This window comes from Furipterus horrens, unplaced genomic scaffold, assembly GCF_987537825.1.
Source record: "Furipterus horrens unplaced genomic scaffold, mFurHor1.1.pri manual_scaffold_9, whole genome shotgun sequence".
Classification (NCBI taxonomy): domain Eukaryota; kingdom Metazoa; phylum Chordata; class Mammalia; order Chiroptera; family Furipteridae; genus Furipterus; species Furipterus horrens.
The window spans coordinates 18,718,215-18,734,212 of NW_028327179.1; the positions used below are offsets into that span (position 1 = coordinate 18,718,215).

Genomic DNA, 15,998 nt, shown 5'->3' on the forward strand with positions numbered 1-15,998 from the left:
GTTTATGTTGCATTTTTCAAAACTCCTTAGCACCTTTTATCCCCTTCTTTTCACAGTTAACAGCTGCCATGACAGAAGCCATTATTCACAAGCTGAAGACGATTGGCTTAAAGTTTCTGTGGTTATGGGACACATTGCTTTCCACAATTTCAATCACATTTCAAGAGCATAAAGTTTTCACCCTGGCCAGGTTGCTCAGTTAGTTGGAGCATTATCCCATAGACCAAAAGGTTGCAGGTTCAATCCCGGTCAGGGCACATACCTAGGTAGTGGATTTGATCCCCAGAGGGGGTACAAACCTAGGTTGCAGTTCAATTCCTGGTCGGGGCACCTACAAGGGGTGGGAAACCAATGAATATTTCTCTCTCCTTCCCCCTCTCTGTCTCTTTCTCCCACCTCCTTCCTCTTTCTTTAAAAATCAGTCAACATATCCTCAGGTGAGGATTTAGAAGAAAAAAAGTATATAGTATTCTCTGCATAAGAATTTCACATTGGCCTATTGTTGGTTTCAAAAATTAACTATCAGTAAACATCAAGACATCTCTACGTTTGTGTCTTACACATACCCTAAGTCATATCAAGTCCCAGAAGGATTATCAAGTAATATTTACACATCTCCTGATAAAAAAAAGATGGAGTGTGTGCTCTAATTTCTCTATAAGTATTAAACCCAATATATAAGCTTTTTAAAAGAAATAAATCAAATATAGAATCACCTGAGCAATGTCACAAATAATATTCCTAACATGTACATGTTCAACTTGAAATTTTTCTAACAAGTGTTTAGTATCAAATAAAACTACAGAATTTAATTATTAAGTAAAAAAGATGACATCAACAATGAGCCTAAGTGGGAAGACTATAAGATTAAAAAATCAAATGTCCTCATTTTATTTTGTAGGCACAATAAAATAGCAACATTAGGACTAGAAATTATATTCTAGAAGAATAAAATGATGAAAACACACTATTCTCTATGCTATCACACATCAGTATTCACCTCTCTTTTATGGTTTTTATCACATTTGTTTTCCTGGGAAAACTTTGACTACCAGGGGGGAAAACTGGTTAATTCTAATTTCTGTATCTGCTTTTTCTGGCACTTTTTAGAAGTTTAATAATTTTTGAAAAAAAAAGAGCTGAAACTACTAGATTTTTAAACATATCGTAAAGGATTCATCATTTATATAATGTAGTTTTGATATTTAGTTAGAAGTAGATTAACAAGTGAAAATAAAACATTCAGTAAAATATCTAATTATATGAAGAAGATAAAAATATAATGAAAACATGGTGAGACTATGAGGGAAGAAAGCTCTTTAATAAATGATATTGAGATAACTAGTTGGTAATTTGCGGAGAAATGGAGCAAACTTTATACCAGACTTTATAATTAGAATGCTAATATCTTCTCCATATATATATATATATATATATATATATATGTATGTATTTCTGTAATAATATGTATGTATAATACATATAATTTAGCTCATAAAAAGTAGCATAAAATAGAATTGACTATTTTTGAAAGAACAATAGCTTTCTAAACTTTGAGTCAATAAAATAAACAAAAAAGTATAAATTTTGTGTAACATTAATTTTTAACTGAGAAAAGTAATAGTCATGGTAAAAGCAAAACAACTGTTGAGGAAATATATCAAATGCAAGAGATAAAAGGTTGATGTCTACATTTCAAAGATGGGATAAACAATCTGACATAAAAACATAAATTCCAGAAGAAACATAAATCAGTATCAAGGAGATGTGCAAGGGGAAATCAAATTATTAAGCACACAAAGAAAAAAAGAACATTCAAGCATTTTATTTATCAGAGCAATGCAAATTAAAGAACACCAAAGTACCTTACTTTAAACCCATAAAAAGTTCTAGAAAACAATATCCAACACTGTCCAGATTCTTGTAAAAATAAAACTAAAAGCCATACATTATTGTTGTTGGCCATTTATATTAGAAAGCAAATTGACGACACACTTCAAATGCTAATTTTAAAATATATTGTTTGACCTATAAAAATATTGAAAACCTTTAACATTAATTTAAAGACCAGGAAGTTTAAACTGAGTAAATAACTGCAAAGAGAGGAAAGAAAACAAAGACCCATTCAAATATTTTTATGGTGATATAATTTATAATATCAAGGCATTATAAATCTAGCTCTTTAACATCAGAAGAATAATTAAGTAAACTACCAGTTATTCAACTGCTGCTCTTGAAAATCACTAATTAAAGAGTATAACACATGTAAAGGGAAATAAAATTGAAACTGAATATGGTCTGAAACTGAAAGAAAACAAATTGCACAAGATGGTACAGTAAGGCACAGTTCCTTTCTGATTGTACTATTGTTTATTGTATAATTAAAATTATATAAATTATATAAACTATGTAAATTATTAGATGTTCAAAATTAGGGACACACAGAAGGATCAACATATGAGGCCAAAGCTAAAAACAAAATTAATTCCTTTGAAAGAAACTACAATTTCTGGGATGTAGTATTATTTAGTATTTACTTTGGCATTTAAATTGAGAAAAGGCTATGAATAATGGGGAAGTTAGTACAGTGAATAAATGAAAGACAAAATAAAAATGCTGATGGAAAGTTGTTTCTCTATGGAAATCAAATGGTTTTAAGCTTAAGAAAAAAAAAAACAGCAATTAATTAACTGGTCCAAAAAAGCTGGAAAATAGAAAAGGGATATTATTTTTTTAAATGCCCCCAGTGACTACTTTTTGTCTTTACTTTCCCCGGGTTATGTCTCTTCATGCCTGTGGCAACTGATGTTGAACTATGAAAAGCAAGAAGGTTAAAATCACCATTTGTTTGTGTACATTTATCATTTGTATACCAAGTTTAATATTAACTTAGAAGAAGAACATGACCTGGCTGCTGTGGCTCAGTGGATTGAGCGTCAGCCTGCGAGCCAAGTGTCACTGGTTCGATTCCCAGTCAGGGCACACGACTAGGTTGCACGTCAGGTCCCCAGTTGGGGGCGCGAGTGAGAGGCAACCACACAGTGATGTTTCTCTCCTTCTCTTTCTCCTTTCCCCTCTCTCTAAAAATAAATAAATAAACTAAACAACAAACAAATACATAAACAAATTTTAAAAAAAGAATATGGATGCAGAGGTTAAAGGAAAGAGGAGGCTATGCCTTTAATTTGTATAACATTATCTGCAAAATGCAGCGCTCCTTCTACTCTTAGTTGATTAAGATAACTAACATGAGAAAATTTGTTATTAATGGGTATTCACACAACTCTACCCAGATCGGCCACTGTGTTGGGGCACATCTGATGTGCCAGAAACAAACTAGGATGTGGTGTGTGGGAGGAAAGAAAATTAAAAGTTGTCAAACATATTTCTTTAGGCGTTCAACATAATCTGTTATTCTAATTATTTTCCTGGTATTTATGTAGCCAAGTTAATTATTATGCAAACTAAAGTAAAACTTTTAGGTTCCCCCAAAACTTTTCCTTCACTATTCCTTACATGACATAATCGGCATAAGCACGTAACACCCCATACACATAAACACATATATATTATATTATGAAATTTACTACTTGGAATATTATGCCCCTGGGTGGTACATTTTTATATATTCCTCCAAAATACTCAGCTATTTTATGCTTATTGAGATCTGTCAAAATAACTGGAGGACTACTTCCTCAAAATTTCCCTTCTTGTCTAAGCAGATATGAATACAGGACGATTGTAGCACCAAAACCAGCATCAATGATGAATAAAATAAATACAGTTTGGTGGTGGGAAATAAATTGCCTGAAACCATTAAACAATTTCACACAGACAAACAAAGAACCCAGGTTATTTATTAACATCAAATTATACAAAATTAGGGCTCACAATCTTTTGTTGCACAGTTCACCTCTAAAAATACAAGCCAGGAACACCGCAGAAAAGATGCTTCTAGTGCAGGTTTTCCTAAAAAAAATAGCATCCTCAGAAAAACACTTACAAATACAGATGATCTTGGATTCATTAACCCCTAATTAGGAAATGTGAACACTGTTTAGCAGCTAACATATATAAAGCATATACAATATTTCAGATACTGTTGTAAAGTGCTTTACATGTGTTAATTCATTTAATTGCCCAGAAGAACTTTTCAAGGTACATACCATTAATTATTCTGCCCATTGTACAGATGAGTAAACTGAGAGAGATATGAAAGTCAGTGTTGGAACTGAGGTTCAACCCAGGTACCTAGCTCTGGAGCCCTACGTGTCCACTGTTACCTTCTACCACCCAGGTGCCAACCGCTGTGACCTGTGCCTGCCTCAGTGCTGGGTCCTGTGTGCAATCTCTTAGTTTCTACTGGAACAGTTCTTGACATGCCCACAAAGCAAAAACATCGTGATGATTGAATAGATGTCAGCTCACCATTTCTTCAGAAACCATTTATCTTAAAGATGAGGATTTCGATTCCAAGAATGGTACTGGAACATCTTAAATCTTAACATCTCAAAACATAAATTCTTAAATCTACTCAACAGCAATTCAGGAACTTTTTATCTAAATGGCCTTGAACCTACTAAAAAAAGAAAAGAAAAGAAAAGAAATGCCTAGTAAGCATAAGAATAATAGCAGGAGAGAAGGCATGAGTATCCAAATATTAAATTACTTTTAATTTACCTCAGAATTAAGTACAAGTGTCTGCACACAGGTACAACATGCTCCACAAGGCAAAAATCCTAAGGAAAAAAAAAAATCCCATAATAGGAAGAAAATGTAAATGTTTTCTGGGTTGTCATAGGTAACTATCTTAGAGACCTTAAATGCAGATGATAAAGAAATAAGATAATCATTTAAGAATACATGGGAAAAAAAATGATATAGTGAAATCCAGTGGAAACCTACCTATGAAAAACTAATTATCAACTAAAAATTCCAAGAGATTCTGTGACCTGAAAGTTTACTTAGTTCCGTTGGCCCAAAGGGAAACAAATGCAAAACAAACAAAAGATCATTTGACTCTGCCTATAGGTAGCTGGGAATGTATGTATTCAAATATAATGGTGGGCCTAGCGTTTAAACAGAGATGGTGAAAAGAGAGGTGAGAGTCTTCCCCAGCTTTCTCTTAAAAATGTCAGATTAGGGATTGGTGATGGGAAGTAGAGCAGTTACTCATGTCCCACTACTGTGAAGTAGTCTGAGCGTATGTACAAGGTGTCCTGCAAAATTCTCATTCATTTTCCTCAACTGTAAGTAATCCGTTGTTGAGGAAGACTTCACTACCTTCCTCTTTTTACTCTAGTCAAGAGAATAATGAGAAAATGACTAATCTTTGTAAATTACACTGGTGTCAGAATCATGTGGGAAAAGGAAGACAAAAGGAAGACAAAGGTACTCACCGCAAGGTGAGCTACTTGAAAGTAAGTGCTTCCTGTCAGTGGGGCAGGGCTTTACTAAGCCGGAGGTCTGGCAGGGACCCTGGACTCTCAGAAGCAGTGGCTGAGAGCCCCTCTGAGGCTCACCCTGCGTGGAGGCTGAGTGGGAACCTGCAGTTCCACACTTCTCTATTTCTCACTGGGTGGGTGACAAGAGAAAACTTCTGAGACATCCCTAAAATAAAATACAGAGGACCAGAGAGTGGGAGAAAGAGATAGGAGTAGTTACCCAGTTCGTAGCTGTGGGCCAACTAACAATACACTGCTCACATTCTGAGTAAATATGTCTTCCGTATGGACTGTGCACCTATCATACAACTGCCTCCGCTCCAGTGTTTTCCTGCCGCTCTTATCTGTAGCCAATGTAAATTCTTTACAGATCAGCTCTTACCTTTCTTCTCTAAAATGTAACATATAAAGGGGCCTATCATCTTCCAACTGGTGGACTTGTTGCCTTCTCCATGTGGCCCTGCTGCTGGTGGTTTAGCTGCATGTCCCAGGACCTGGTTCTTTTCTGGCTGGCATTTGCCTCAATAGACAATTTCTGTGAAAAAAGGAGGGGCTGTGGACGTTTCCCTAACAGCGTCAAAATTCAATAGCAGCGTAGGGAGGCGCAGAAAGCCACATTCAGCCTTGGGTCCGCTATGCGTTCCAAAGCCCAACATTACTTGTAATAAAGCATTATGTAGTTGTGTTAATTTCTTTCTATTTCCTTTTTTTATTTATTTGCAGCTTAGAACACGAGGAAAATGTAGTTGTACATGAAACTCTGGAATCCCAAATGAATACGAAGCAAAAATGTTGGCTGTTTTTCCAAATTAATATAAAGTATGGAAAGCTAAATTTAAAAGGGATAAAGGAAACTACCTAAAGGTACAAAATCTGAGGCAGGGAATGGATAGAGATCTTTAAGCAGGCCTGGGAGACTCTCTAGACCAGCTCTCTTGCAAGGCGGTCATGACTTCTAGCCTAATAGCCTTACATGACAACTAAGGAACTGAGCCTGGTACCCTCATATGGAAAATGAGAGGACTGAACCAAACCATCTGGAGAGCACCTACAGGCACCGACACTCCATGATGTGAGAACTAAAATTAACTAGCTTTGGCAGCACCTTTCAAGTGAAAAATGAAAACCTAGATCAGCCCCACATCATGAGACTAAAGTCAGCCAAGAGCCAGAGCAACCTCTCTCTCATAAAGAAAAAAAAAAAAAGCTGTTGACCTACAGTAGCTTTAGAAACTGCTGAGGAGGGAAAAAATTATAATAAGGAATTAAAATAGAACATTGACCTCTGTGAAAAGATCGGATACAAGAAGCAGCAGCACTGTGATAAAGGAAAGGTAGTCTCTCCTTGTATTATTTTTAAAGTAGGTATGTCCTTGGATATATTTAAAAAATACTGAATCTTCACTTGCCCAGTGGTGTTAGCTAAACTACAAAACCCAATGAAATCCCCAATTAACTTGCAGATGAATTATGGCACTCAGGGTTTGTCCAGAACCCAATGTGATCCTATAGATGGGATGAGCCAGAGTCCTCAGGAAACGCCAAGAAACATTGGAGTCTGGCCAGAAAGCACTGAAATGTTCCACCGACATAGAACCCGTGAGTCAACATGAAGTTTTCACAGGAAGATGCAACTTTTGAGTGCAGTTTTCCAGAGATCCAGCCAAAACTCAAGAGATTATTGAAAAAAGCTCTCAAACCCAAAATGGTTCCAAATAGAAGTTTCTATTAGAAGGAACTTTTGCATGGAAATTCATCATTCACAACCAATGGATTCAACTGCTGACCCCATATTATCAGAGGATCTTAGGTTTTCCTGGAAATCCTTTTACAAATTACAGGTAACCACAGTCTAAGCAACACTAGAACTTCTGTGTATTTTTAAACAAGTCAATTGTTTCAATGAAGTAAGTACATTACTTCCACCAGACAGATAACTGTTTTCCTCTTTAATTGCATTACATTTGTGTACCCAGGTATAAAATGTTACAAATGAAAAATTACTGAGAAGCAAAGCAGTCATTAGTGTGACTTAAAAATAGAGCAAAGTTGTCATCTAAGTTTTACTAATGCTCTTTTATGTCCCTGTACATGTAGACGGTATTATGTAGCTGATTGCAAAGCAAATAGTAAAAGCAGATCCCTGTGCCTCTACACAATACACACGTAACTAAGATGTCAGCTGACCAATATGAATGGCTGGAGAACCTGGATATAAGTATACACAAAATTAAAATGAATTCAAGGATAAATTACTTGCCTTTACAAGAAATCCATACCTTTGAGGTCCGTGGGAAATAAATAAATGATGTTAACATATTGCCATTGAAAATAAATATTTCTAGATTTGACTTTGGACACAGAGGAAGTGATCCTGGAGAGTACCTTTCCCACTGTGGTGACACTGTCTATTCCCAGAGAGAATTCTTCATGGTTAATGATGCTCACTTAAGGAGCCTCAAGGCAAATACAAGAGACACCGAATGACACAAAGAACATCAGCACTTCGTGGGTTCAAGGCAGAAGATTATTTCCAGGCAGAGGGTGCATGCTGTAGACGGTCACTGAACATGAATGACCAGAAAGTGTCCTCGCATACCCAAAAGTAAGACAGCAGACAGAACGATAAGCAATATCTAACTAACTCACAGTTCATGTTCTGGGGGCACAACAAGTTCCATTTAATAATTTTTAAAAATGTTAGATTTTAATGCTAGTATTTTAATGCCTTTGGATTAAATGTTATGACAACTATTCCCCAACTTTTGAATAGTTTCTGTGTCAACTATATCAAAGATACATGTTGTACATTCTAAAAATAGAGCTGTCAGATTTTTTCCAAGCTATCTTTATAAATTCACCATATTCCAAATTGTACAGTCAGAAAAAAAATGTTAAAGGGTATAGACTACAATTTCTTTTTGGTTTTAAATCTTATTTTTCAATTACAGCTGACATTCAATATTATTTTCATTAGTTTCAGGTGTACAGCATAGCGGTTAGACAATCATACACATTACAAGGTGGTCCCCCAATTTCAAGTACTCACCTGGTACCACACATAGTTATTACAATGTTACTGACTATATTCCTTATGCTGTACTTTACACCCTGGTGACTATTTTGTAGACTATTCGGTACCAGTTTGAAGACTACAATTTAAACATCACACGTTGATCAAATTCCCGAAACTGATATTAGATATGTCTTAAAGAAATGTGCTTTTCAGAACAAAAGGTATTCTTTCAAAGTAAATCCAAAAGGGCACTGTGAGGTAATATACTGTGAGTACAGATCTAGAAACATATAAAGAGGTATAAGGTATGGTAAACACGTAGGATCATTTTAAGCAATGATTTCTCGCTTTCTAAAAAGTTACATAAATTGAGTCCATGAGATTTTAAGAGTTAGAAGACTTTTTAATAGGAGGAAAAGTATATAAAAACCAAAATTTCTTTATAGTATTAGAATTTAAGAAAAAACAATACTGCTTGTATTTTTTTTCTAGGTTTGTTTGTCTTACCATTATATTAAATTAAAGCTATATAAAGTAGGTTTAGGCTCCCTGTGAATAATTTCTAATCATACTTTTAATGTTTAGGAAGAAATTTTTGGCCAAAGCTGCTTTCAGACAAAGTTATATAAAAGCTTTGTTTAGTTAATATATGACAATATTTTTATTGAAATTAACTTGATAAAAACGTCAGAAAAAAGAGGTGAGGAAGAAAATTTGCTGTAAAATTTGATTTATTTTCTGAATTCACCCAAGGCCACTTTCACAGCTTAGAACCATTTTTTGACATAAAGATATTTTTCCCAGTATTTTTTCTGCTGTGAGGAACCCTAAAAGAATTCTTAATCCAACCTGCACATTTTTTGAAAAGGAAATCAAAGTCCTAGGAATTAAAATGTCAAACCTGATTCTGTACACCTACTTAAATGCTAAATCATAGAGCAAAGGAATTCTAACTCCTGTTTCAGTTTTCAGTTCAATGGGAAAAAAAGAGAAGGCAATGTTTAGAGACCCTGAGTATCTGAAGCGCCACACTCAAAGCTGAAGTAGCAGAAGTGGGTAAGTTGTCGCCTTGATGGGCTTACATTCTAGCGCTGGAGACAGACAAACCCATGTCATCAGTGAACTCCGTCACCAACCGATTTTTGTATCCTGACTCATCTCTTCCACTTGGTCCCATAATTCCCACCTGGAAACCCTCAATCAAAGTTTTACTCTCTCTCACTCCCCTGTGGACTTGGTTCTGCCAGGAGACTTCGGTTTCACCTGCTTCCAGATGGCTCCAAGATGCCACACTCAGCCTAACCCACACAAGCGATGTGAAGTTATCTGCTTCAGATAACTTCACGTGAATCTCCAGTATCAACTGAGAGTCAACAGAACCAAAACCAATGTATTCTCCCTCAAAACTGCCTCTGTATTTCAACTTCCACATTCCTATGACTATCGTTATTATTCTCCAGACTTCTTTCTTTTTTACGTATTTTTTCCATTACCACTTAGTCCCCTTTTACCCCCCTTCCATCCCCCAGCAATCCCCACACTCTTGTCCTGTCCATGAGGCCTTTTTCCTTTTTGCTCACTATCCTCTACCCTCTAACCGTCCCCCACCTTAGCTGTCTCCAGACTTCTCAGTCCCAAATTTTAAGCCATCTTTAATTCCTCCCTTTAGGGTGGCTCCCATATCTAGTCCACCTCCACATCCTATGTGAGTTAGTTCAGGTTATCCAGAGAAACAGAAATTTATTAGAAGGAATTGGTTCATGCAATATGGGGGCTGGCAATTCCCAAATCTGAAGAGCTAATGTGCCAGTTTGAGTCTGCAGGCAGCAGGCTGCTGTAGGAGCCGTAAGGGCTGAGTCCCAGTTCAAGGCTACGAGGCAGAAATCTCTCTTCTATTTGGGGGAAGTCAGCCTTTGGTTCCCTGCAGGCCTTCCGCTGACTGGATAAGGTCCACACATGTTATGGCATTCAATCTGCTTTCCTCAGGCCACATATATAAATGTTAATCTCATCCAAAAACCCACTCACATAAATAATTTCTGACCAAATATCTCAGAACTTGGTGGCTCAGACAGACACACAAAAATTTACCATCATGCTGCGGTTTTACTTTTCAAAAGTTTCCCACGCTGTTCCATTTTTGCTGCCACTACCATTACCTCAACTCAGGTCTTTATGATCTCTGACTGATTTTCAACAAAAAAATGTAAAACAACTCCCTCCCCCATCCTCTCATTCAGGCATTGCTGGGCATGCTGTGGATACATTTATTTTCAGAAATGTTTTTGTCACATCATTCATGTTCTATTCCTCAACTCAAAATGGCATCTAACTCTAAATAGACCCAATTCTTTTTCTTTTAATACATCGTTCCACATAATCCAGCCTTCCTTGGCCTACTGACCTGCTTCTTTCATCTCTCTCCTAATTCAGAACTTACATTATAATTGGCCAGAAGCTCAAATATCTTCTTCACATATCAACACCCCTTCTCTTCTCAACATGCTCCCCTTCTCTAAAAGGCACTGTGCACTCATATTTGCCTACCCAAGTCCCATCTACCTGCCAAGGTTTGTCTCCACTTTCCAGTCTTTTCAGAGGTTTGCCTAATTCTCCAAACAAAATAAATCTTTTAATTTTCTGCCCCTCATGCTTCTCAAAACCATTCTGTCTTGTTCTCTAATTTATTCCTTTTGAACATTCCTCTTCCTTGTTTCCCAGTCTTAACTTATTGCCTCCAAATACACACTTTCTATTTCTCTCGGGCTGAAAATCTTTGAGTCTGTGATGTTGCAAGCAATGCATAAGGCAATGGATATACAAAGAGGTACTATTCTCAAGAACCTTACAGTGTGATGAGATACGTCATTATTCAAATTATGCAGCAATGAAGTGAAGCTATAACAAACCTCGAAGAAGACAGGGCCTTTAACAAAGGGCGAAACTAAATTGTCCTAATAGAACAAGGTGTAGGGGATATACTGAACAGGAGGAGGAGAGGAAAAGACATTTCTAGTACTGAGAATAACAGTGCAAAGAGACAGAGATGATGAAGAATACAAACAGAAAGAAACAATGAAGAACATCTGTATCTGTAGTATGATGAGACATTTACCACAATGGCAAACATACTGGGTTTAAAGGATCAGAACTCAGACACAGAATGGCTGAAAAACAAGAGATTTAATTCGGCCAAATAATTATTGAGTAATAAGAACAGAACCCCAGGAGCAAAAATGTCTGTAATACTGAGAATGCTAAGTCATAACTGAGTGGGGCTGAGGGGAAGCAGGCATGGCTGGAGCACGGAGCCAAGTCATTTCTAACCGAGGCAGCTGGAAGTCCCTAAACTATAGTTAAAAATTTGTCCCTTATTCATGATCATAAAGAACAAAGACTTTTCATGAATTATCTGTTGACAAATCTAAGCTCATCTGGTACCAAAACCTGGCTTAAACAGACTTGAGGCTATTTATTCTCTCTCATTTAGTATTGTCAATGAATTCCACTGCAAAAATATTAACTTTTATTCTTATATTCCCTGCCTTACACAAGAGCTGTCTCAGATCCCATTAAAGGTGATATGATATGTAACACAGGGTCCACGCTCCATACTACTTTTTTAAATATGAGAAATTCTCAATTATAAAACACACTTGGCCTCTAGGGTTTGGGGTGAAGTCTACAAACCCTAGATTTTGAGGTTGCACAGGGTCAGATATACACTATTGTCCTAAAAAGGGGCCTATTGACCAAAAAGGTCTCACAATCCATGGAAGATCCATTTAGGTTTGTTTGGTCAAAGGGCAAGTTTTCAGTGCCACGCACATTTGATTATTGACCACATTTGTCATCAGGGACAAAGTGTATTTTACATAAATAATATTAGTTAGAAACAAAACAATAAATTGCCAACCATGAACTCTTAAGTTTCCCCCTTTCCTCCATTTATAATGCCAAGAATACCAGAAAAAAAATTGTGAAACAACATTCTCTTTGCCTCCTACAACCATAATAGATAGTTTCCTGGAATTGTCTATTCAAATAAAATATTAATTTCCACGCACAGCTGGAAATACCACATTGGCAAGTAAGGAAAACATCAGACACCAGAAAATTAAATAAAAAGTAGTGGAACTATAAAGACTCAACAAAATAGAGTCTGCTCAGTAAGCTGGTCACATGAAAGCAGCTTTTCGCCTGTTCACTTAATGTACGAACACATCTTCAAAAGTGAAGTAGCCATAATTAAGGAATAGCTGGCTCCAGAGAAACAAGTAGGGGATTCTATCATTCAAGAAGTTTTTGCAGTGTTGCATGAAAGAAGAAAAAGTAAGCACTCCCCTTGACAGAATAAGAGGTCCTTGGACCTACACAACCTATGTATGGTTAAGACAGTGCCTCCTGCTTCATGTCATCTAACCAAGGGCATGTATGTTTGTTTGTTTTTACCACTTTTGGATGAGGAGGAACGTTCTGGAAAGAAATATTGGTGAGCATTGCACAATAATGTGAGTGTACTTCATGTCATTAAAGTGTATACTCAAAAAGTGCTAAAATGGTAATTCTGACCTTAGTTATATTTTACCATGATAAAAATACAACTTCAGTAATATACAAAAAGCTCTTATATAAATCAATCACAAAATAGAGATGTCTAAAAGAAATACAGGCAAAGGGCACAAACAGACATTCAAAACAGAAATAAAATTAAAGAAATAGAGGGGAAAATGTTCAAAACCACTAATCATTAAGAATGCAAATAAAAATTACTAAACCACTTTGTTTAATTTTTCAAATTAACAAAATTAAAAAGATTGATAATTTTTAAGTACAATTGGTAGTTATTACAAAATAGTCATCGGTGCATAAGATACAGCATAAGAAATACAGTCAACAATAGAGTAATTACTATAGAGGGTACCAGGTGGGGACTAGAAATATTGGGGGAAACGCTGAGCAAAGTCTATGATTGTCTAACCACTATGCTGTACACCTGAAACTAATACAAAATAATGTTGAATGTCGACTGCAATTGAAATATACAATTTTAAAAATATATTTTTAAATGAAATATAATTTTTTTTTAAAGAATAGCACTTTTCTCTGCCCACTGACAAGGTCAGGCTTTTTATCCGCATCTCCCTCCACTGGCTTGAACCTGATGAGTGTCCCCTCTCTGTGCTGACAGCCATCAAGAAAAAGCAAGCTCCTGGTGCCATCTGGAGACTACATCCCTGATGCTGTAACTGCCTTAGGCAATGACTCCTGTGGCCAACAGTCAACTAATAACCAAGCCAAAGGGAATATTACACTTTGTACAAACACCCTGAAAGCAAAAGGAGACAGAAAACAGACACGCCTCCAGGAACTGCCACACAGAATGGTAAACAAGCAGTAACAATGTAGGAAGGACAAAAACCCCACGGGGCACCCAGACAGCCACCTTGGTCCTGCAGCCTAGATTTTCAGGTTGTCAGAGAAAAATTAAAAACCTCCATCGACTCTTAAGACAGAACTCACACTGTGTACACAGTGACAGGGAGACAGTCCAATAAAAATCAATGTGTTATGAAAGCAAAAATAAAGACAAAAAATTCTATGTGAACTTGACCATTGCAGGACTTCCAAATGAGTAAAAGTTTGAGTTCAAGATATCAGGAACATTTCTAGATAAAGCACAACAGAGTTCCGAAGTGGCATATTGTGTTATAACACATGGAGCTGCATCTGTCTGATCTTTGACAAACAATTCCCAACGCCTTGTCTTCAGTAAATCCTCTGGGACATCTTGTAAGCAAAGTGAAGGATTGCTTTAATTACCTGAAAATTCATCCCCCGTTCAGAAGGAAGGAAGTGGCTGGCAAAAATACCTGGCACAAAGCAGGAGCTGAATAAATATTTGTTCAGCTGAACTGAAACAAGTAGTAGAAGCTAATAAAGATTACCATCATCTATTGATAAAATTGATCATGGTTCCAACATGCACCTGACTTAACCTATGAAAACCACTTGACCTTTTCTATAGAGAGAGCTGCAAAGTTGGTCTTTTCTTCTTTTCCACTTAGTATGGCAAATACCAACAACCCACTGGGCATGGTGCTTAGAGGCTTGGTGAAGGTTCAGTCCCCCGATATCAGCATCTTTGACTCAATCTCTGGTGACAAAAATATAGAAATTTTAAAGCACGGAGAGGGGTATAGAAGATGCATACATGATCAAAATGAACCTTCTAACAGCAGAGAGCTGATGGTAGATAAGCCACCTCAAGGGGACCCACTCAAATGAACTGGGAGTCAGCCTCTTTCAATGTCCTCATCTTAAAAGGATGCTAGGACTCAACTCGCAGCTTTCAAGCCTCTTCAGCTTCTACTCACACATATGAAATACATTTCATATTAAATGTACCATATTTATACATATATACAAACCCGCTTATCTGTATGGAACTCAAACATCAGTTTCATATATTAATACTTAACTTTACAACATGTGTGCACTCTGGTATGTTGTGATGTGGTTTATTCTATTCTATTGTTTAACTACCACCTAGTAAATCAGTTTCATGAATAATTAATAGTTCATGATATACAGTTTGGAAAACACTGAACTAGATGATTTCTTCCCAGTTCATTTAAAAAATTTTGATTTTACTTAGAAGCAACCTAAAAATATCCACCACTCCCAAATACTAGTTTCTCAATGACCTAGCCAAAACTAATTCCTGAGTGAAACGATATAACCCCTAAGACATCTTTGCCTTTCCTTCTTCCTCAGAGTAAATACCCATGATCCTTTCCACTTTAAAAATGATTTTCCCAGGGTTCATGACTAAGCCAAACCTGACGGCAGAAGTGAGCACAAGGAATTCTGCAATAAAAAGTTAAACATCTACCAAAGGAACGCCCTTCTCCCCACAATAAAGTCCATTTGAATCTTTGTAAACTATCGGGCACTGATAGTTTAGTACAAGAAACATGCTTGGCACGTCGCAGCAGCCCACCACATAAACCTCGATTTTAATTAAATGAGTGCTGTTTCAAAGTAGAAGCATTCTGCCTTCCAAACTACAAAATTTGCTTCCTGAAATAAAAATACTCTAACTTTGTAGAGTAGCATCTACTGTCACTTTTGGAGATTTTCTTAATTGTCCGCCTTCTGCTGCAACACCCCCTACCTAATTTATGTCACTTCCACACTCTTTAGTAATGTCCCAAATGTGTGGATGTACAGCAATCTCTGGCAGAAAATGAGCTGGCTTTGAGTAATACTTCCCAATCACAACTGGGGATTTTTCAGCACAGAGATAGGGAAAGGCTTTGTTTACGTCTTCCTGTTACAACTTAGACACCAGCTACATCATGGTCTCCTCAAAGGCATTGCAACCTTCCCATGGAACTGGAACAGGATCATGGTGTTTGTCAGTGATCTCAAAATGTTTTACTCTAAACCTTCTCTTCACTTCTAATTCTACAGGGTAAAGAAGAAATAAATCCCGTGGGTGTTTAATAAAATTCGGATATTTTAATCATTATAGT

At 36.6% G+C, this 15,998-nt stretch overlaps 1 protein-coding gene and 1 non-coding gene across 2 annotated transcripts in view; one reads left to right on the forward strand and one right to left on the reverse strand.

Annotated features, from left to right (window-relative positions):
* LOC150001369 (histone deacetylase 9-like) overlaps positions 1-15,998 on the reverse strand; it is a 465,158-nt gene that overhangs the window by 423,388 nt on the left and 25,772 nt on the right. The gene's annotated exons all lie outside the window — the stretch shown is intronic.
* On the forward strand, positions 12,771-12,894 carry LOC150001370 (U6atac minor spliceosomal RNA). Its single transcript, XR_016513239.1, has one exon. It is a non-coding gene; the product is annotated as a U6atac minor spliceosomal RNA (small nuclear RNA).